Source organism: Somniosus microcephalus, chromosome 24, assembly GCF_052327205.1.
Source record: "Somniosus microcephalus isolate GS21.2 chromosome 24, FLI_Smic_1.0, whole genome shotgun sequence".
Classification (NCBI taxonomy): Eukaryota; Metazoa; Chordata; class Chondrichthyes; order Squaliformes; family Somniosidae; genus Somniosus; species Somniosus microcephalus.
Genome location: NC_141010.1, coordinates 38,807,419 through 38,831,379, shown reverse-complemented (window position 1 = coordinate 38,831,379; position 23,961 = coordinate 38,807,419). Strand labels below are relative to the sequence as shown.

General features: G+C 46.5%; 1 protein-coding gene across 3 annotated transcripts in view; it reads right to left on the bottom strand.

The window, feature by feature from the left end:
* lrrc3ca (leucine rich repeat containing 3Ca) overlaps window positions 1–23,607 on the bottom strand; it is a 74,553-nt gene extending 50,946 nt beyond the window's left edge. For all 3 annotated transcript variants that reach the window (XM_085966534.1, XM_085966537.1, XM_085966536.1), the window contains exon 1: window positions 23,040–23,607. The gene's annotated coding sequence lies outside the window, so the exon portion shown is untranslated. The remainder of the gene's footprint in view (window positions 1–23,039) is intronic.
* Between the last annotated feature and the right edge of the window lie 354 nt (window positions 23,608–23,961).

The window sequence follows — 23,961 nt, the reverse complement described above, 5'->3', positions numbered from 1 at the left end:
AGTGAGTTGCCATGTGCTGGCCATCCCTTCACCGTCAAATCATATACCCGAGACAGTGTCGGGTCATTTCGGGTCTCCTTCTCTATACCAGCGTTAGTTACTGGCAAGCATTCAATTATAGTCGAATGAAATATTTCGACAGGATCCACTGCTGGTGCTTCCTCCGCAGTAGACAGTGGCAGGCGTGATAGCCCATCAGCATTTCCATGCTGTTTCGTGCCCTTATACTGTCATATTGGTGCGCCCCTAGAAAAAGGGACCATCTTTGTAGCCGTTGCGCAGTCATCACCGGAACGCCCTTCTTTGGATTAAAGATGGAGACAAGTGGTTGGTGGTCAGTCAGCAAGGTGAACTTCTGCCCGTGCAGATAGTGATTGAACTTTTTCACTCCCCACACTAGGCCGAAGGCCTCCCTGTCAATCTGGGCATAGTTACGCTCGGCTGAGGTTAGTGACCGAGGCGCAAAGGCTACTGGCCTCTCCGAGCCGTCCAGGAATTTGTGCGACAGCACCGCTCCAATGCCATAGGGTGATGCATCACACGCCAACCGAATTGGTAGTGCTGGGTTGAAATGAGCCAACGCCTCTTTTGATGTGATCAATGCTTTGCTCTTCTGGAAAGCTCGTTTACATTCGTCACTCCACTTCCATGGTACCCCCGTTTGCAGTTGGGTGTTCAGTGGGTGTAGTACGGTAGACAAATTCGGCAAGAACTTATGGTAGTAGTGCACCAGCCCGAGGAACGACCTCAGTTGTGACACATTTTCCGGTGCTGGAGCCTTGACTACTGCCTCAATCTTTTCAGGGGACTTATGTAACCCCTCTTTATCAATAACGTGGCCACAATACGAGATCTGCTTCTGGAAAAACTCGCATTTGTGGCAATTAGCTCGGAGCCCATATTCCTTAATCTAGTGAGCACCTGCTCCAGGTTGCCGAGGTGATCACTGTCATTTTCGCCCGTGACCAGGATGTCGTCCAAATAACACTGGGTCCCTGGAATCCCTTGCAGGACTTGTTCCACTGCCCTCTGCCAAATAGCCGGAGCTGATGCTACCCCGAACACCAACCGGTTGTATTGGTAGAGACCTTTATGAGTGTTCATCGTGAGGTACTGTTTTGAGGCTTCTTCTACCTCCATTTGCAGGTACGCCTGGGCCAGATCAATCTTAGTGAAGCGTTTCCCTCCAGATAGCGAGGCGAAAATATCTTCAATCCGCGGAAGCGGATATTGTACAGTGTGAAGGACTGGGTTCACTGTCACCTTAAAGTCCCCACAGATGCGAACCTTCTTTGATTCCCCAGGCGTATTACTCAACGACCTCTTCATTACAGGAACGATGGGTGTAGCCCACTCGCTCCAGTCCACTTTGGACAGTACTCCTGAATGTTCCAAACCTTCCAGCTCTGCTTCGACGGCTGGGCGGATCGCATAAGGTACCGGTCTGGCCTTAAAAAACGTTGGGCTTGCATTTTCCTCTATTTTGATCGTCGCTGTTATGCCTTTTAGTGTTCCGAGTCCCTGCTGGAACACTTCTTGTGCGTCAGTTAGCATTTTTGACAGTCGTCCAGGTGTGACGTCGTCATCCTTTTTGGCATCTGCAGTCAGTGCTTGTATGGAATGCCAATCTAGCTGTATCTTCCGGATCCATTCACGTCCTAGTAGTGGTGGTCCTCCATCTGGCAATACATATAGGTCCATTTTTGGTGTTTCCTTGCCGTTATATATAACGTTCACCCTTATTTTTCCTTTGGGGTAGACTTTTTGCCCCGTGTACGTCTTCAAGACAATCTTTGTATCTCTCAAGGGTATATGTGAGAATAGCCGCTTGTAGTCCCTTTGGTTTATGACTGTTAGGGCTGATCCTGTGTCCAATTCCATTTTCACTTGGACTCCTGCTATCTTGAGCGTGACCCAGATAGTTTGGTGATCCTCCGTTTTGATCACATTATGTAGTTTCAGACAACCCAGCTCCTTGCTTCCGGAGTCTGTATCACTCTTCTGTTCGTCTGAACTACTCTCCGTCACCTTATGTACCTTCTTGTACTTCTCCTGTGGAGATTTCTTGCTGCTGGTTTTCTTTCCCGACCTGCAGACTCTTGCAATGTGTCCTACTTTTCCACACTGTCTGCACACTTTGTCCTTGAACCAGCAATCATTATGGTCATGTGTTGTTCTGCCGCAGCAATAGCACTTCACTGTTCCATATGACATTTCATTTGTGCCATATTCTTGCGGTCTCCGTTGTATCTCTGCAGCGTCCCATGCGGCTGCTTCGTGTGATACTGCAATGCTGAAAGCCTTGTCCAGCGTAAGATCCTTTTCTGATAGAAGCCGTTTCTGGGTTCCTTCACTTTGAAGCCCACACACAAACTTGTCCCTTAAAGTATCTGCTAGTCCCGTTCCAAACTGGCAGTGTTTCGATAGCTTGCACAGTTCCGTTAAATACTCAGCATTACTTTCATCTTTATGCTGGTTCCTTTTGTGAAACTTAAATCTTTCTGCTATCAGCAGCGGTGTGGGGTTTAAGTGGTCCTGTAGGATTGACACTATGTTTTCAAAATCCTTTTCTACTGGCTTCTCTGGGGTTACTAGGTTTCGTAGTAAGCCATACATTTTTGCACCCATTGAATTCAACAATATCAGCGCTTTCTTGTCATCTGGCACTTCATTCGCCTTGCAGTATACTTCTATGCGTTCGACATATGTCGTCCAATCTTCGACTTCATTGTCGAACGCTGTGATACTGCCACTCTTCGGCATTTTTGGGTGTGGTTAGACTGGCTTAAAATGGCGTCTCCCGCGCTTTCCTTTCTTCCCCGCTGCGGCTTAAAATGGCGGCTCCCGCGCTTTCCTTTCTTCCCCGCTGCGGCTTAAAATGGCGGCTCCCGCGCTTTCCTTTCTTCCCCGCTGCGGCTTAAAATGGCGTCTCCCACACTGCTGCCAATGCCGCTCTCGGCGGTCCTCGTGGCAAATGGCGACGCCCTGTGGGTTTCGTGCGCTGCTCCTGCGCTGCTGCCATAGAGTCATAGAGTTAAACAGCACAGAAAGAGGCCCTTCGGCCCATCGTGTCTGCGCCGACCAACAATCCCTGTCCAGTCTAATCCCATTTTCCAGCATTTGGTCCATAGCCTTGTATGCAATGGCATTTCAAGTGCTCATCCAAATGCTTCTTGAATGTTATGAGGGTTCCTGCCTCTACCACCCTTTCAGGCAGTGAGTTCCAGATTCCAACCACCCTCTGGGTGAAAAAGTTCCTCCTCAAATCCCCTCTAAACCTCCTGCCCCTTACCTTGAATCTATGCCCCCTTGTTATTGACCCCCCTACTAAGGGGAAAAGTTCCTCTTTATCTACCCTATCTATGCCCCTCATCATTTTGTACACCTCAATCAGGTCCCCCCTCAGCCTTCTTTGCTCCAAGGAAAACAACCCCAGCCTGTTTAGTCTTTCTTCATAACTGAGGCACTCCATCCCAGGTAACATCCTGGTGAATCTTCTCTGCACCCTCTCCAGAGCAATCACATCCTTCCTATAGTGAGGCGACCAGAACTGCACACAGTACTCCAGCTGTGGCCTCACCAGCGTTTTGTACAGCTCCATCATAACCTCCCTGCTCTTATATTCTATGCCTCGGCTAATGAAGGCAAGTATCCCATATGCCTTTTTAACCACCTTATCTACCTGTTCCGCTGCCTTCAGGGATCTATGTGCATGTACACCAAGGTCCCTCTGACCCTCTGTACTTCCTAGGGTCCTACCACTCATTGTGTATTCCCTTGCCTTATTTGTCCGTCCAAAATGCATCACCTCGCACTTTTCAGGGTTAAATTCCATTTGCCACTTTTCCGCCCATCTGACCAACCCGTTTATATCGTCCTGTAGCCTGAGGCTTTCCTCCTCGCAATTTACCACCCCACCAATTTTCGTGTCATCTGCAAACTTACTGATCATACCTTTTACATTCTCATCCAAATCATTTATGTAGATCACAAACAGCAAGGGTCCCAGCACCGATCCCTGAGGTACCCCACTGGACACAGGCTTCCAGTCACAAAAGCAACCTTCGACCATCACCCTCTGCCTCCTGCCACTCAGCCAGTTTAGGATCCAACGTGCCAAGGCACCCTGGATCCCATGAGCTCTTACCTTCTTGACCAGTCTCCTATGCGGGACTTTGTCAAAAGCTTTACTGAAATCCATGTAAACCACATCCACAGCATTTCCCTCATCCACACACTTAGTCACCCCCTCGAAAAATTCAATCAGATTGGTCAGACATGATTTACCCTTGACAAAGCCATGCTGACTATCCCTGATTAATCCTTGCCTCTCCAAGTGGAGACTAATTTTGTCCCTCAGAATTTTTTCCAATAATTTCCCTACCACAGATGTTAGGCTCACTGGCCTGTAATTCCCTGGTTTATCCCTGCTGCCCTTCTTGAATAATGCTACTACGTTAGCTGTTCTCCAGTCCTCTGGTACATCCCCTGTGGCCAGAGAGGTTCTGAAAATTTGTGTCAGAGCCCCTGCAATCTCCTCCTTTGCCTCACACAACAGCCTGGGATACATCTTGTCCGGGCCTGGGGATGTAGCCACTTTTTGGCCTGCTAAAACCGCTAGTACCTCCTCCCTCTCGATGCTAATTTGTTCAAGTATGTCACAGTCCCCTTGCCCGATTTCTATGTCTACATCGTCTTTCTCCATAGTGAACACAGATGCAAAAAAATCATTTAAAACCCCGCCTACATCATCTGGCTCTACACACAGATTGCCACTTTGGTCCCTAATGGGCCCTACCCTTTCCCTGGTTATCCTCTTGCCCTTAATATACTTATAAAACATCTTAGGATTTTCCTTTATTTTGCTCGCCAGTGTTATTTCATGCCCCCTCCTTGCCCTCCTAATTTCTTTTTTAAGTATGCCGCTGCACTTTTTATACTCCTCTAGGGCTTCCTCCGTCTTTAGTCTTTTGTAACTGCCAAAAGCCCCCCTTTTTTTCCTAATGCATTTTTGTATATCCCTTGTCATCCAAGGTTCCCTTTGCTTGTTGGTCCCACCCTTGACCTTTACAGGAACATGTTGGCGTTCTACTCTCTCTATTTCCCTTCTGAAAGTCTCCCACTGCTTTGATGTGGATTTTCCTATAAGTAGCTGCTCCCAGTCCACTTTGGCCAGATCCTGCCTTATCATATTAAAATCGGCCTTTCCCCAATTTAGAACCCTTATTTCCGGGCCGTCTTTGTCTTTTTCCATGACCACCTTAAATCTCACCGAATTATGGTCACTGTCGCCAAAATGCTCTCCTACTGACACTTCCACCACTTGCCCGGCTACATTCCCTAGAATTAGGTCCAGTACCGCCCCCTCTCTTGTAGGACTTTCTACATGTTGGCTCAAAAAGCTCTCCTGGATGCACTTTAAGAATTCTGCACCCTCTAAGCCTTTCACACTCTGACTGTCCCAATTAATATTGGGGAAGTTGAAATCCCCCACTATGATTACCCTATTATTTTCGCACTTCTCTGAGATTTGCCTACATATCTGTTCCTCTATCTCCCCCTGACTGTTTGGGGGCCTATAGTACACTCCCAGCAAAGTGCTTGCCCCCTTTTTGTTTTTAAGTTCTACCCATATGGCCTCATTAGAGGAACCCGCTAATATATCATCCCTCCTTACAGCAGTAATTGATTCCTTAATTAATATTGCAACACCCCCTCCCCTTTTACACCCCCCTCTGTCTCACCTGAAGATTCTATACCCCGGAATATTGAGCTGCCAGTCCTGACCCTCCCTCAACCATGTCTCCGTGATAGCAACAATATCGTACTCCCATGTGTTCAACAACAACTTCAGTTCATCCACCTTATTTGCAAGACTCCTTGCATTAAAATAAATGCCTTCCAGCCTTGCCATATTCCCTTTTGCCTTCACATATTTGCTCTGCCTTCCCAGCTGACTTGTTTTTTCCTCCGTATTTGGCTGTAAATCACCCCCTACTATAGTTCCACTCTGTATCCCATCCCCCTGCCAAGTTAGTTTAAACCCCCCCCAGCAGTGCTAGCAAACCTCCCCGCAAGGATATTGGTCCCCCTCTGGTTCAGGTGTAAACCGTCCGACTTGTACAAGTCCCACCTTTCCCAGAAGCAGACCCAGTGATCCAGGAAGCTAAAGCCCTCCCTCCTGCACCATCCCTTTAGCCACGCATTCATCTGTTCTATCTTCCTATTCCTATACTCACTAGCACGTGGCACCGGGAGTAATCCAGAGATTACAACCTTTGAGGTCCTGCTCTTTAATCTTCTACCTAGCTCCCTAAATTCTTGCTGCAGGACCTCATCCCTCTTTTTACCTATGTCGTTGGTACCAATGTGGACCACGACCTCTGGCTGTTCACCCTCCCCCTCCAGAATGCCCTGCAGCCGCTCAGTGACATCCATGACCCTGGCACCAGGGAGGCAACAAACCATCCTGGATTCACGTCTACGGCCACAGAAACACCTATCTGTTCCCCTTACTATAGAATCCCCTACCACTATTGCTCTCCCACTCTTTTTCCTCCCTTCCTGGGCAGCAGGAGCACCCCCAGTGCCAGGAAGTTGGCTGCTGCTGCCTTCCACTGGTGAGTCATCCCCCTCAACAGTATCCAAATCGGTATACCTGTTTGAGAGGGGAATGGTCACAGGGGTCTCCTGCACTACCTGCCTGCTTCTATTGCTCCGCCTGGTGGTCACCCATTTCCTTTCTTCCTGTGCAGCCCTACCCTGCGGTGTGACCAACTCACTAAACGTGTTATCCATGACCCTCTCAGCATCGTGAATGCTCAACAACCCATCCACCCGCAGCTCCAGCGCCTCAATGCGGTCTGCTAGTAGCTGCAGCTGGATGCATTTCCTGCACACGTGGTCATCAGGGGCACCGGCAGTGTCCCTGAATTCCCACATAGAGCAAGAGGAGCATAACACGGGGCTAGGCTCTCCTGGCATGACTTACCCTTTAATTAATTTAAATTAATTCACTATCACCAATTAAAGATATCTCTAAGGCGCTTGTATGGTCTACCAACAGTCCCTGCTACACCAGAAAAGACCCTAGTAACTATAAACTACAGAGTTAAAGTTTAAAAAAGAGAAATACTCACCAACCAATCACTTACCTGCTCCCTGGTGACGTCACACTCTGATTACTTTTTACCTCTCTCCCCGCTGCTGAGTTGGTGTGCCTCGCTGCTCCCTGGAACTGGTCGGGCCTCGGTGCTCTCTCCGGTTTTTATACCGGGCTCCTCCTCGCCTCGCTGCTCCCTGGAACTGGTCGGGCCTCGGTGCTCTCTCCGGTTTTTATACCGGGCTCCTCCTCGCCTCGCTGCTCCCTGGAACTGGTCGGGCCTCGGTGCTCTCTCCGGTTTTTATACCGGGCTCCTCCTCGCCTCGCTGCTCCCTGGAACTGGTCGGGCCTCGGTGCTCTCTCCGGTTTTTATACCGGGCTCCTCCTCGCTTCGCTGCTCCCTGGAACTGGTCGGGCCTCGGTGCTCTCTCCGGTTTTTATACCGAGCTCCTCCTCGCCTCGCTGCTCCCTGGAACTGGTCGGGCCTCGGTGCTCTCTCCGGTTTTTATACCGGGCTCCTCCTCGCCTCGCTGCTCCCTGGAACTGGCAATGGCAGCGCCTCGCGTTTTCCTGCGCGCCTCTCTCCCCCGTTGACGCTGCTCGGCCCTTGAACACCGGCTGCGCTCTGCTCTCTCTCGCCTCTCTCCCCCGTTGACGCCGCTCGGTCCTGAACACCGGCTGCGCTCTGCTCTCTCTCGCCTCTCTCCTCCATTGACGCTGCTCTGCCCTTGAACACCGGCTGTGCCCTGTGCGCTCTGCCCTCTCTCTCTCTCCCCCGTCGACGCTGCTCGGCCTTTTTCTGTGCCGCTCGGTCGGCTCTAGCCGCCGCTGTCCGGGAAGGGTCTGTGCAGTACCTGTTGCCAGCCCGTTTCGCTGGACCACCATGACTGGAAAGCCAAGCCTGGCTCTCGACAGCCTCCCCTGCGATGCCCGTGCTTCTGGACTCGACCTCCTTCCACTGTTCTCCAGGAGCGAATCCCTGGGAGGTGATGCAGAGTTGCAGGTAGGTTCGAATCTTTGTCGTCGCCAATGTTAAATCCGGGTATCTTAATGTTGTGTCCTTCAAAAATCAGACAAAAGACTGCAGGGAACGATCAACAGGTGTTTACTGAATGAGGGTTCAAACTGCAACTGACTGTACAGATCACTACTCAGGGTTTATATACAGGTGTGGTCACTGCCGGTACTACAGGATACAGGAGCTGTAAAAAGTAGTTCTCCCCCTTAAAGGTACATACATTACACCGCCCACTGCTCTTCATCTAACCCTATTAGCATAACCTTCCATTCATTTCCTCATGTGTTCATCTAACTTACCCCTTAAATGAATCCATGCTATTTGCCTCAACTACTCCCTGTGATAGCGAGTTCCACATTCTAACCACTCTCTAGGTAAAGAAGTTTCTCCCGAATTCCCTATTTATTAATAACTATCTTATATATATGGCCCCTCGTTCTGGCCTCGTCCACAAGTGGAAACATCTTCTCTACGTCTAACCTATTAAACCCTTTTATAATCTTAAATCAGGTCACCCATCAGCCTTCTCTTTTCTACAGAAAAGAGCCACAGCCTGTTTAATCTTTCCTGATAGGTATATTTGTTTGGAGGCCATCTGTGAGCCTTCACCTATGGCCCTTGGCAAACATACTGTCCCATGTGCCTCTAGGCCTCCATTCACAGCCTATCCAGCTGCGGGATATTGCTTGAGCTAAATTTAATGCTATTCCCTCCCCATTTTTTTCTCTCCGGCAAAAGGAATGTAATTATCCCAGCTTTCATACAACAACATCAGCAACTTGCATTTATATAGCGCCTTTAATGTAGCAAAACACCCTGAGGTGCTTCACAGGAGCGTTGTCAAAATAAAATTTGACACAGAGCTACATAAGGAGATATTACGACAGGTAACCAAAAACTTGGGCAAAGAGGTAGGTTTTAAGGAGCATCTTAAAGGAAGAGAAAGAGGCAGAGAGTTTTAGGGAGAGAATTCCAGAGCTTAAGGCCTAGACAGCTGAAGGCACGGCCACCCACTGTGGAGCAATGAAAATCAGGGCTGTGCAAGAGGCCAGAATTGGGGGAGCACAGCGATCTCGGAGGGTTGTAGGGCCGGAGGAGGTGACACAGATAGGCAGGGGGTGAGGCCATAGAGAGATTTGAAAACCAGGATGAGACTTTTAAAAAGTGAAGGTGCTGCCAGACCGGGAGCCAATGTAGGTCAACGAGCACAGGGGTGATGGGTGAATGGGACTTGGTGCGAGTTAGGACACGGGCAGCCGAGTTTCGGATGAGCTCAAGTTTACGGAGGGTGCAAGGTGGGAGGCCGGCCTTGGAATAGTGGAGTCTGGAGGTAACAAAGGCATGGATTAGGGTTTCAGCAGAGGATTAGCTGAAGCAGGGACGGAGACGGGTGAGGTTACAGAGGTGGAAGTAGGCGGTCCTGGTGATGGAGAAGATATGGGATCAGAATATAGGATATAGATGGTCATGAAGAGGATGTGGTTGCTAAGTTGACTATGTCATTCTCTGTTGCTATGCCACCACTGTTCCAACAGCGCATTGTTGTTAATAATATCATAAATGTTCTCTCTTTAAATCCACAATAGCTATTATATTTGTAGGCCAAGAGCAGAAGAACTCCTCACACGAACTGGCACTAAACCAATAGCATCATTCAACAATGGCTGTTGTGGGGAAATTGCAAAGAAGCTGTCACATTGGTGCAGTAGGGGGCTTTCTTCAGGAGATTGGACCGGGGTAGATACAGTTTTACTTTTTTTTAAATGTATATCATAATTCACCTTGAAATGCTCAGCATGATACCGGATACAAAAAACCCCAGAAAAATGTTTCATTCTCCAGGACTGATATTTCCGCAATATTTGTGTGAAACAGTGATTCAAGTTATATTTCTTGCATCGTGGTTCCTTTCTTTTTTGCCCATCTATGAAGCTATCTGGGTTATCTTGCTTTGAAGGCTTCAGACAGACTGCCCACATTTGAAGAGGACAGCTTGATAAACAATTTTTAAAAAACGTGGGCAAGCAGATTTGAATAACTGTCTGGTAAATTTTTTTAAAAAGCTGCCATTCGAATACAGATTTGAGCAAATGCCACAGGATGTTTGCAAGCAAATCAAACGGCTTAGCCCCTCACAGTTCCAATGACAAACCAGCTGCAATCTATAATGCCATATATCAAGTTCAGCTGGAATATGATTTTGGTGAGTGAAGCTGACTTTAACCGCTTATGCTCCGGAATCAATTACAGAAGCTCTCCTTAGAGCAGAGAAGGTTAAGGGGAGACTTGATAGAGGTGTTCAAAATGATGAATGGTTTTGGTAGTGTAAATAGGGAGAAACTGTTTCCTGTGGCAGAAGAGCCGGTGACCAGAGGACACCGGTTTAAGGTGATTGGCAAAAGAACCAGAGGCGACATGGGAAAACATTTTTTACACAGCGAGTTGTTGTGATCTGGCATGCACTGCCTGCAAGTGGGGTGGAAGCAGATTCAATAGTAACATTCAAAAGAGAATTGAATAAATATTTGAAGAGAAAAAATTTGCAGGGCTATGGGGAAAGTACAGGGGAGCTCTGCCACAGGCACGATGGGCTGAATGGCCTTCTTCTGTGCTGTATCATTCCATGAATACTGAAACATTTTTTTAAGATAATGCTTCAATATCTCTTTGAAAGAGTTCAGTAGATTTGCGAGACACGACCACCCTTCCATAAGGCCAAGTTGACTCCCTCTTTATTAGGCCATAGTTCTCTATGTGCTTCATTAGCCCCTCCTTCCGGACGACCCTAATGATTTACCTATTACAGATGTCAGGGTCTGTAGTGCCTGTTGTTCCCAAGTTATCTTCATGCCCCTTTTTATAAAATGGCACCCTGTTCAGCTGTCTCTAATTTTTGGGAATTATCCCTATTTTCAACTAATCCTTAAAAATACCCACCGGGGATGTGATGAGTTTCACTCGCCCCTTGCTCAAGTATCCTAACGTGCAGGCCAAGTAGGCAGGATGCCTTGTCAATTTTATTTTAGTGCTCTCAATCTGTCCATTACATCCTTGTTTGTAATTTCTACCATTCCTCATCCCTTCTCTGTATCAGAAGGCAGCCAGTGGCTCGCTGCCTGAACACCGACACAAAGTAATTTACAACATCTGTCCTCTTTCGGTCACTTGATATTTTTCAGCGCTCCTACCGTTTCCCTAACCACCTGTTTGCCAAAAATACATTAATGAAAGCCTTTCAGATCGTGCTTTATATTCCCCACAATCTTAATCTAATTTTCTAAATATAGCTCTCCTGACTAATTTAACCTCCTTAACCTTCTATTAATCTCTGTCCTCTACTGTGCCTATAAATTTATACTTCAGCAAAGGTTTTTTTCCCTCTTATTGCCTCACTTTTTTGGTTTCCTCCTGCTTTTGCTACATCTTGTTCCTGCTGGAATATAGTTACATGGCGTTCTGTAATGCATTCTTTAAAAGGGTTCCATTTATCCTCTGTATTGCTCCCATCGAACAGCGTGGTCCTTTTAGGCTTGCTGAATCTTCTCATTCGCTCAAATGCTGCCATGTAGTGACACTTGTTTAGCTCAGATCGCGGGAGACCACACTTTCAGTGCCCACTCCCCGACCCCCACCCCCATATTTGCACTACTAAAATCCAATTCTCTTATCCCGGAATTGTAAACTCATGAAATAATGGGGCGAAATTTGCAGTCGGAGGCGTACCTCCGGCCCGAAAAAAAATAAATACAGAAGTACCTGGTGGCACCCGAGCTTCAGCGTCTTCGGGTCCTGGACCTGCAGGCGGTCGCCTACGTAAAGGCCCACGGATCCCAGGGACGCAGGCGGTTCGGAAGCGTCCTTGGGGTCACGTGGGCCAGGCCAACCAACTAGAAAATTGAGGGATTCCTCATAAACTTACGGGGATTCCATTTACGAACGGAATCCCTATGAGCTTCTAGGAAATCCCCAAATAAATAAATAATGAACACAATCCTAATAAAAGTAAATATTCTCGTGTTCAAAATTAATTAAAAGTCCCTTTGATTAAGCATTTAAAATAAAAATGTAATTTTTTGAAAAAGAACATTTTAATCCGGCCCAAAATGTGTATGAATTAATTTTGTATGTTTTAATTATTTTTACTATTTTAATTTAACATTTATTTTAACCCTTATGCTGGTAAAGGCAGGCCCTCTGCCTGCTTTTACCAGGCGTAAGGGTTCCGTGGGCATTCGCTGGGCAGTAGTTGGGCAACTAGCCCCACTCTGCGCCAGCGAAGTGTTTTTGGGGCGCATGCGGACGATCTGTCAAAGAGAAACTTGACGCATCACAAGTTCGGGGTTTTCACGCACACGGAACTTGCGGGGCCGTTCTGAAGGCTTACGATGGCGTACGCGGTGCATGTGTAATCATCAGCCCTGCAAAATCCAGGCCAATAGCTCTATGGTTCTGCTGCTGGGATAAAAGAGCTGGATTTGGGAGTGTAAATGTGTGGAATCGGCACATGAGCAGACCAAACAAGTGCCAGTGTAAGGGCTGGCTTCATGAAATGTATTCTTCCCTTTCTCCACTTAAAACTTTAAGGAGGAAAAATTGGGTATCGCCCATTTTGGGGCGTTAATATCGGCCGGGCGCAAAGTTTAGTGCCCGGCGCTAATTATCGCCTCCGACTGCAAAATTCGCCTCTATCGCCCCTGGAGGTGATTTGAGCGCTAAATCAGGCGCTACACACCTCTCTCAAGGTGCAAACGTCAGGGAGCGAGGCGCTACCTCAGAACGCTACCGAAGCTCAGATGATGTCTGTTGCCATGGAAGCCAGACAGACTGGCGCCGCCCAGTTCTTAAAGGGGAGCGGCCATCTTGCTGGCCAGCCACTCCCTGCTCATTGCAGCCTTGAATCTCGGCCTGGAGAGACCTCAAAAGCAATTGTGTTGGAAGCACTAATGGATAGGCCCAGGGAAAGAGCTTGGCACTTAGGAACCTCAAAAGTGGTGCTGAGGGCCAAAACTCCTTAGGACAGCGTTAAAACCAAAACTTTTGCTGACAAGAAAATGCAGGAAGCGCCCGCCTTTAAATAGCACTCCCCCAGCCACTTCCCGACTTGAAAACGTTCCCCTCTACCTGTCATTCCTCGCAGTAGGCGCTAAGGCAGGGGGCGCGACTCAATATCCAGTCCGGGATGCTGCCAGGGTGTTGCACACTCGACTGACGTCACAATCTGTGGGCGCAGGAGATCGAGGCGATAGTGTTTAGTGCTGCCATAAACGACTGGTCAATTTCGCGAGCGGCGCTAAAATCGCCGCACTCGGGCACTAAGTTCCTAGCGCCTCCCGGAGGCATGAACGGGAGGCGCTAACCCACTGAATTTTTCCCCTTAAAACTCGGGGCTGCACTTTGACTGACAAAATATTTCCTCTTTGGAAGGAAGAGGGAGGAAAGTACTTCAGATTCCATGTGCTTCCCCCAAAGTACTGATTCCTATTTTTTTTTAAAATGCTGCTCTCCTTATTAAAGATTCCATGATTCTCTTTTTATTTCATCTCCGAGCAGTGGACCCTAACCATTAAACGTTCAGGCTCCGACTTAATTCAATTACCAAGCTTTTAAAGCTGTCAGACGTAGCTGGTAGTCCAAGCTGCACCCACTGACTGACACTTCTAATACCACATTTATATTAATAACGTCGTTAAACACAGCATTGTAATAAAAAAAATACCTAAAGAAGCACAAAAGGCCTTCTCGGAAGGTAGATTTGTTCCCTGTCTACAGAGGCAAGGTGCTGGTGCTGGCCAAGCTAAGATGATCTCCGGGCTTGCTGTTGGGGGCTGGCATTTTATTCTGACCACAGAATTTTTACCTTAAATGCAAGTCCCAAAGTTGTCAGTGGCCTCTGAATCCACCCTTCACCAGTCTCCAAATCCATCCAGCAGTCTAAACAGAGGCGGTTTGGAATATAGGCAGCTACATCACTTTGTGGCATTGTCTTCACTGCAATGTTTCCACAATATAAACAGGGGGGGGGGGGCGTTGCTGAACAGGTCTATATTTTCAGGTTTGACCTATTTTAGGGGCTTGGAATAAAGTACAGAATACTTTGTGGGCCTAGAAATTCATTCGGGCCAGTTTTCAGGAGCCAAGTGGGGAAAAGCTGGAAAACGCGGGAGGTCCGGGCAGCGCGAGAAATTGGTCCCTCGAGCCTCATCTGAATAATCGTGGTGAGCGGCCAGCACCTGTCTCGCCTCCACAGGCAGCTCGCCCGCCTGGAGAAGCGAATTTCGGCCCGGCTGCCTCGCGGGCGGTGGCTCTGAATAAGCCCCTGGAAGGGTGGGAGGTCAGCAGGGTGATGGGGGGGGGGGGGGGGGGGAACGATCGTGGCCAGAGGGGTTGCTGTGGTGCCGGGAGGAGGTCTTCCTGGCCTCCACATCACATCCATATATTTTTTTTAAACGTCATTAAACTTACATTTTTGATGACGGTCGCTGGTTAGGCCGAATCGAAGCCTAGAAAATTTCAGCAGAGCAGACGTCGGGCCTACTCTGTTCAGAGTAGCCCAATTTCCCCGAGGGATCCGAAAACAGTCATTCGGCCCCTCAGCAGTAAATGCAAGGGGCTTGTTTTAGACAGCCACTCCCGAAAAATTACCCGACCCCAATTTTAGGTCGAATGTTTATCAGGCGCTTTGGGGTGCAGGATGTTGGTCCCCGAAATTGGACTTTGTGTCCACAGAGTCAGCTGTGGCTCAGTGGGCAGCACACTCGCCTCTGAGTCAGAAGGTTGTGGGTTCAAGTCCCACTCCAGGGACTTGAGCACATAAAGCTAGGCTGACACTCCAGTGCAGTGCTGAGGGAGTGCTGCACTGTCGGAGGTGCTGTCTTTCAGATGAGACTTTAAACCGAGGCCCTATCTGCTCTCTCAGGTGGACGTAAAAGATCCCAAGGCACTATTTTGAAGAAGAGTAGGCAACTCATCTGTGGCGTTCTGGCCAATATTTATCCCTCAACCAACATAATAAAAACAGATTAGCTGGTCATTATCACATTGCTGTTTGTGGGAGCTTGCTGTGTGCAAATTGGCCGCTGCGTTTCCCACATTACAACAGCGACTCCATGTTAAAAAAGTACTTCATTGACTGTAAAGCGCTTTGAGACGTCCAGTGGTCATGAAAGGCGCTATATAAATGCAAGTTTTTCTTTCTTTTATGCTCACCAAATGGGTGCAATGTGGTCCAATTGCTATGATATGATTCCAGGCAGCTCCAGATTTTTGAATGAAACACTCATTCTTCCTGCTCAAAGCATATTCATGTTTGCAAATTAATTCCACTCTGATGCAACACATTTTCTATTTTATAAGTAACACACCAGCCATCAAAAATGGCAATTAATAATTTACATGGCTTTCATTTTTCTAATATAAGCTCAGCTCCTGTCTTGTAACAAGGCCTCGGCTCTCGTTTCACTTCAGATGCTAATGTTTCATTCAGAAGCCATAACAAAAGCCCCGAGCAGTTCTACCATTAACCCTTAACCATGTGGACTGTCCTCTCTTGGATATTAGATATATAATGATATCAGATATAATTGTCACAGTTTTTTTCCCCGAAGCTGTGGACATGCGCTGTAGTTCAATGGGTCCCAGAAGCCTTCCAGCACATTGCCCATCTGGCCATTCTTCATGCATGAGCCTAGCCATTGAATTCCAGCGGGATATTCAACTGTAATGGGCGTGGCATCTAAGCCAATCCAGTCCTCACCTGGCATCCACAGATGTGCATTTTTCAGCAGGAGTTACCAGATAGCAATCATTAGCAGGAAGTCTGGTTGATGTAATTTTTCTCTCTCCACTGCTCATGGACTCAGCTCACTTTTGCCCCAGTTGAGATCTCCCAGCTCAGCACAGAAGTGGAACTGAACCTGTAATTTTCCAATCGATGTAGCTTAGTGCCACACCACGGGGAATTTTTACTCACTAGGCCATCGGGTGGTTTTAAAGACACTTTAAGCAACAAAAATATTTTTTAAATTCAGCTCTTTTTCAACTGTCAGATTAACAAAGGCATCCTGTATCATTATTTTTTTTTTTTAAATCACTTGCCATCATCAAGCCGAGTATCTTTAATAAATGTCAGATCTTGCTGGTTTCTGTAGTCACCGGAGGTCAGGTATGATGATGGAAGTCATTACGAGCATGTTGCATAAGGCAGTCTATCACAAGAGGGAATGGCACAAAGAGAGATAGAGAGACAGACAGGAAAAACTGCAGAGAGGCGGACACGGAGTGAGAGAGACGGACACAGGCAAAAAAAGAGAGAGATAAAGAAACAGTAAAAATAGGACATGCATAGAACTTTGCTGCAGGATTGTGTTAGTCTAGTTGTACCTCATTATACAAACTTCAAATTTGTGTCAACGTATCTTGGAAGGGATTTGCACAGCAATAAGTCTGCACTGACAGGCTAACTGATCTGCACAGACATTCAATATCCATTATATAAAGGTCCTTCCAACAGCCCATATAGTCCATTTGCAAAAATAATCTGTATATTATAACCAGGGCCACTGGTATATGACTACTATTCCATTTGACTTCTTTTGAATTTTTTTTTAAACTGGCATTTTGGGGTTTACATTGTGCACTTCTATCTATTTCTAATTAGGGCCATTGGTTTATGGTAATTGAATAAGGCAGAAGTTACCTATTTTTTACTTCTCAGGATCCTGGGATTATTTTTTTTTAACCAATGTTTTCACAATTACATCCTGCAACTCTGTCCATTTTCCCCTGGAAATCGTAAATCAGTGGCCTTGGTTCTAGCTGTGTTTAGAAGACACCAAAGACAGAAATTAAAGTAACTTCTGATGTTTCGGGACACACAGGATAATTTGCATCATCTAGAGTGTGGGACAGAAGAGATAACCGAGAGAAGGTATTGAACAAGCACCATGTTTTCAAAACTTGGTAATCAATTCTTGTCTCCATATTATAAAAAGGATTTAATTTTTGTCTCCATATTTTAAAAAGAGGCACTGGAGAAGGTGCAAAAAAGATTTACTAGGATGATACTAGAACTGAGAGGTTATATCTATCAGGAAAGATTGAACAGGCTGGGGCTCTTTTCTCTAGAAAAGAGAAGGCTGAGGGGTGACCTGATTTAAGATTATGAAAGGATTTAATAGGGTAGACATAGAGAAGATTTTTCCATTTGTGGGGGAGACCAGAACTAGGGGCCAGAAATATAAGATAGTCACTAATAAATTCAATAAGGAATTCAGGAGAGACTGCTTTACCCAGAGAGTGGTTAGAATGTGGAACTCGCTACCACAAGGAGTAGTTGAGGCGAATAACATAGATGCATTTAAGGGGAAGCTAGATAAGCACATGAGGGAGAAAGGCATAGAAGGATATGTTGATGGGGTTAGATGAAGAGGGGTGGGAGGAGGCTCATGTGGAGCATAAACACCGGCATGGACCAGTTGGGCCGAATGGCCTGTTTCTGTGCTGTAAATACTTTGTAATAGGAAACTCTTGTTTAAACGGCCCCTAAATATCCAGAAATCTCTATTAACCGGCAAAATGCAGGAGTAGGTTCAGGTAAGTTTTACTGTATATTAATGGCCATGTAACCGGGGTTCCTGCACCTGTAGCCGTGTAAGAGGGATTCCTGGATCAGTGGCCGTGTAACCGGGGTTCCTGCACCTGTGGCCGTGTAACAGGGACTCTTGGATCTGTGGCCGTGTAACCGGGGTTCCTGCACCTGTAGTCGTGTAACAGGGACTCCTGGATCTGTGGCCGTGTAACCGGGGTTCCTGCACCTGTGGCCGTGTAACAGGGACTCCTGGATCTGTGGCCGTGTAACCGGTGTGCTGTGTAATGGGGCTCTCGTACCTTGGTAGGTATACCTCTCCGTTATCCGGAATTTTTAATCAACCGGCACCATCCCGGTCCCGTAGGTGCCGGATACCAAAGAGTTTCCTGTACTATGAAATGGGAATATGGTGAAAGGTGAATTATTGACTTAATTTACCACCCTCCCCAAAATGAAACACTATTACAATGTAATCTGTTTTTTATTCGGGCGGGAGAGAAAGGGAACACAACCTTCCGTGCAATGCTCAAGAGACTATTTTAGATTGATTGTGAAAAAGCCATGGGAACGGACTGCTCGGTATCGCACAAACTATCTCCCACAGGGACCCAAACTCCTTGAGCTGAGTGGAAAGGACCCACCTATTTCCATGTTAAAGTACTGGAAACAAAAGGCAATGAAATCTTAATGAGTTTGGTTTTGCTCCAACAGACGTGTTTTGACTTTATAAATGCACAATTCTCAGGCCTTGCATGGAACCCATGAAACGTGTCACAGCCAAAGGTGACACGGGATAACTCAAGTGATTTATAGGTTCCCTTGGCAGCTTGGGGAATGACCTTTCAGTAAAAGTTAATGAGCACACTTGAATGATTTTTTTTTACAGAAATAATTTGCGCTATACCGCTGAGAAAGTACAAGACATTTCACTCGGTGCTTTCAACTGGCAGTACATTTATCCCAAATTAAAAATACTTCGACAAAGTCGTTTTGTTTAAAAGGCCAATCAATGCAGTGGGACCTTGATTATCCATTCTCCACTCATGTGAATCAACCCTATCCAATCAGCCACAAAATTTTTCATGGGAGAAAGCCTTGCATGAGACATCAGAACTATATATCCTGAAACAGATATTCATCAGGCTCGCACTAACAGATACAATTAAGTTCCACTTTTGGCAGATAAATGAGAAAATAGGCTACAATTGAGGCAGCTTGGTACAACTGCCAATCCAATGCTCGATCAACCAACCCAATCCCCTGATCTTCTCTTCCACCAGTGGTCAGGAATAGGGGAAGTTGAGAAACCCATCACCAGGGGCAAAAATTGCTAACAGCGGGTAAACGATTATATTGCCCCTAGTTTGATTATTCTTCAGGCTGCTTCGTATAAATACATCTGTTTAACATTTCAAAAGAATCCAAAAGCCTCTTTCCAAAAAGAGATTCTATCCTCATCTAGCCACCTCTCTTCCCACATTTATTCTTCATATGTTTACCAATTTCAAAATACCGTGTTTGGCCATGACACTGCTCCAGGCTCTGAAAACAGGCCTGTCATTTTCACTGACCTGCTAGGCCAAGATTTAGTGACAAACATAGAAAAATAGGAGCAGGAGTAGGCCATTCAGCCCTTCCGCCCTTCGAGCCTGCTCTGCCATTCAATATGATCATGGCTGATCCTCTATCTCAATACAATATTCCCACTCTCTCCCCATACCTCTTGATGCCTTTTGCATCTAGAAATCTATCTATCTCCTTCTATATTCAGTGACTTGACCTCCACAGCCTTCTGTGATAGAGAATTCCACAGGTTCACCACCCTCTGAGTGAAGAAATGTCTCCTCATCTCAGTCCTAAATGTCCTACCCCGTATCCTGAGACTGTGACCCCCTCGTTCTAGACCCCCCAGCCAGGGGAAACATTCTCCCTGCATCCAGTCTGTCTAGCCCTGTCAGAATTTTATACATTTCAATGAGATCCCCTCTCATTCTTCTAAACTCTAGTGAATACAGGCCTAGTCGACCCAATCGCTCCTCATACGACAGTCCTGCCATCCCAGGAATCAGTCTGGTGAACCTTCACTGCACTCCCTTCTATGGCAAGTATATCCTTTCTTAGGTAAGGGGACCAAAGGATATACCAAAGGACAACTTGACTGGGCTGGTGTGGTAGCCCATTAAATGCATTCTGTTGTCAACATGTTCTCACTATACGTTTCTCCCACAATAAGGAAGCTTTCTTTTTACGTAAAGTCCTTTAACAAACGACCACGTGGTGGGCATAAAAGTACACTTAAGTACTGGATTTTCACTGCCTATTACATTGGCTTACTGAAGGCCTTAATTTTGAGCCCAGTATTTGCCACTGTCATTGACTGTTTTAGAATAGCATTCTTTTTCAGCCTCCGCAATATGTTTGCATGGACAAGGCCCAATAAGCAGAATTATCCTGCTGTCCTGCTTCTGTGCATCCCAGAAGGTGGCAAGTTATTTCTGGCTTCCCAGTTCCACTCGGGCATTTGCTGGTATTCGCAGGAAATATGGTTTAAAAAAAAAAGTAACCTAGGCAAAGAAAGCCCAACCAGACTGCCTTTGCATTGGCAGCGTGATCAAGGTTAGCTTTAGGAAGTTTTGGTGGGTGAAGGAGGTGCGGACAAGCCAATCAAACACCACAGCCTCTTAGAGGGGGCAACACCAGCATTCATACCGACCATCAATTTAGGAATTACACTCAATGTAGCTCCTCAGTTCTGCCCCGGAAAGACCACTGATCATTTTTCCAAGGTGATCCTTGATGTATTATCATTTTTTTGGGGGGGGCGGGGGGGGGGGGGGGGAAGAGGAGGAGGATATTCATAAATCTACTAATAGAGATACTCGCTAACCTTTTGTTCATGGGTTCCCCTCAGTGACATTCCATAAGGAAACAATGTGGTTTTTTTAAATGGTGTCCATCTCCATCTCCCCGATTCCCTGTTTTGTGTGTGTCTATCCAGTCTCTCTCTGTCCTATATCTTTATCTTGTCCCTCTTTCTTTCTCCCTCCCTCCCCCTCTCTCCCCCATAACCTGATAGCAGCAGCATCCCACACCCAGCAGGCTGAATTATGACCAGGGGATACATGAAACAGCAGGTCTGCTAGGGGCCACAGGTGAGGGGCTGCAATGCAGGCTGGCAGTGACCTGTGGGCTGTATTATAAGTCACACTTGGACTTCATCTCAAGATAATAAAGTCTCAAAATAGTTCTCTTGCTCTGCCACAATCATTTTAGATTGATTGGATGGTTATTTTAATTGGAGAGTGCGCCAATGCTTTAGTTACCAATTATTTAGTTTAAGTGTCTTCACTATTTCAGGTCTTCACTCAAAGTGACTGAATTAGAAGTTCTGTTGGTCCATTTCTGCTGCTGCTTATGGTGGAGAAAGTCAGCTTTAAAAAAATTCCAACGCTAATTTTTTTCTCAATCCAATAGGGAAAGAGCAAGGGAGTGGTACTAATTGGCTAGCTCCCTCGAAGAGCTGGTGTGGGCACGATGGGCTGACTGGCCTCCTTCTGTGCTGGTTCTATATGAGTCACTCTTATCCAGGCAACAAGTCTCAGCCCTGCTTAATCAGACCAATTTATTCAAGATTTTGTCGGATTTTTGTCCGGCCCTTTCGGTTTAGTTTAACTACGGGCTTCGGTGCTTAATCAGGTTACACTGTCCTGGCCGGCTGTGCCGCATCCAAAATCAAGCGCTTGATTTTCCCACCTGGGTTTGCTTTTGGGAGCAATTATTTTAAAACCATCATTATTGAACGTGGCTAAAAATTATTCCAGGATATAGTGCCAGCTTTCCTCGGACATTCTAAATAACTCTAGGAGTAGATGTTGGGATAAGAGGCATGAGCAAAACAAAATCAATGATAGTCTGTCGAAAGGGATGTTGCATTACATTATTTAACTAGTAAATCATTCAGTAGTTCATAATATTTTTGTAAATGTGAGCACTCCTAATTTTGGAGTAAAGATGTTCTTTAATATGACATCCTCTTTCACAGATATAGGTTCTGAAACTGTACAGCTACTAGCCTTGAACACAGCTTTATATCCATCAGCCTCCTTTATTTTCTCTCTTTCCTCCCCATCCCTATGTGCTTTGGATGAGACAGCTAAGCTGAGATCCTGTCTGCTTGTTCTGGTGGACAGTAAAGATCCCAGGACACTTCCTGAAAAGCAGGGAGTTCCCTCAGTGTCCTACACAACATTCCTCCCTCAACCAACATCATCAAAAAATAACCAGATTAACTGGCCATGCAGCTCATTACAAGCTCCATGTACTTGCCCCTGGGTTATGTATGTTAGGGTAGCTGGCAGTTCTGATTGTATAGCAGAGATTTTCCTAATCTCACTCCACTATATTAAAAAAAGGATTGTGGTTGTACTGTTGATCTTTTGCACGCATCTATTCACACTAAAAATGACGAGAACAGTTGACAAACCGTAAGACTGCCTGGACAAGACTAAAGATTTTTTCAAAGTTGGGGTGCCTTTTAATAAGGGGCAAAGCAGACCTTGGGAAGTGGAAACATTTGCAGAGCTATGAGGCAAGAGCAGGGGAGTGGGACTAATTGGAGAGCTTTTTCAAAGAGCTGGCACGGGCACAGTGGGCCGAATGGCCGCCTCCTGCGCTGCATCATTCAATGACTCTGTTTGCGATCCCTCGCCGGCTTAGGCTGTCTGCCCCGAGTTACTTTTTAAATGGGGGTGAATGTTATGTAATGCATTGTGTGCAACACTTTGGGACGTTACCACGACGTGAGAACGAACTATACGAGTTGCCAGTGTTATTATTAAATTCAATAGACAATCTAAAAAAGGAGCTGCTTTTTTTATTTTAAGATGAAAAGGTTCCAATACCCGAGGAGTTGGCGCCCTCCGCCAGGGGTCGCGCTTCCCAGTCATTTGTGTTAAGTTTCAGCTCGGAGTTCATGAAATCATTCTCAATGAGGGATGTGGTATTTCGAAATAAAACCACTGAAATCCTTGACAAATGCTTTGCGAGTAAAGGCAGCCCAACACATCACGGGGGGGGGGGAAGAGAGAGGGAAAACTACAAAGCTCATTTTACAAAGTGTTTCTTCCCCCCTCTCCTCCCGAGACTGTCTACTTTTAAGGGATAAATGAATGACCGTGCGATTCGGAGACACCGACAACTAGCAACAGCATCCGCCTGAAAGTACATCAGCGGAGCCGGGCTGCAGCACCACGGCCAGCCCAGCCCGCTGCTCTCCCCCCTGTACATCACACAAGGAGAGGGAAATACTGTAAAATGAAATGTCCATCACTTACCTGGAAAATGCCAACTCTCAAGAGCCAAATCCCTCTCGTAAACAGCACAGCATCATTGCCCCTGGCAAGGAAGGCGGTCGAATGTCGAACGCAACAGGCTTTTTGCCCCCCTGTTCAATACAGATTTATAATCTTGACGCGAATTTGATTCCCCTTTCTCCGAGTCCCTCGATTTACAGACAGGGTCTCCTTCCCAAGATGCGATTATCCGTGCCAGTTAAATCTGCTTCCAGCCTTCCTCTGCTGTCTCAAGTACCTTCGTTCACTTTTTGTCCCCTCCCATACATTTTCTCTCTCTGTCTCTCTCTCCCCTCGGTTGCTCCAGGAGAGACTACGCGGTGTTTTCTGCAGATTTACCAGCCCAACACTTCACTTGGTGTTGGGGAAATCTTGGTGCAGGTTGTTCTGTACTGGGGTTTTTTTTTTACCTCCTGCAGACTGTGACTGCTCGTGTGTGTGTGTTTTTGTGTTCGAATCCGATCTCAAAACTGCCACACAGGCTGAAGATTAGGAATCTCCTCCTCCCTCCTGCTTACAGCAGACAGCATCAGCGGGGAATCACCGACATCAGGGACAGTCCAGAAATATACACTCTCAGCCCTCGCCCTCTTAAAAGGGGCTCTTCCTAATCACTGGGGTCTGAAATGTATCTTTGACTGTAACGAGAGAATGCCTGTTTATTCCTCCACCCCCATACTTAACTGCCCACTAATGAAATAGCAGTTTTGAAACATACACATTTATTAACAGGTTCATCATTTACATGGGAAAGCAGGTTCCATTTACTGTTTTTAAAGAAAACAAAAGCTTGTGGTTATAACAATACATTGTCTCCCGGGCCGCCTGTTTGTTCTGCGGTCTGGAGGAGTCCGTGTTCCATGTGTATGTCGAGTGTGGGAGGTTGCAGCCCCTCTTTCACTAT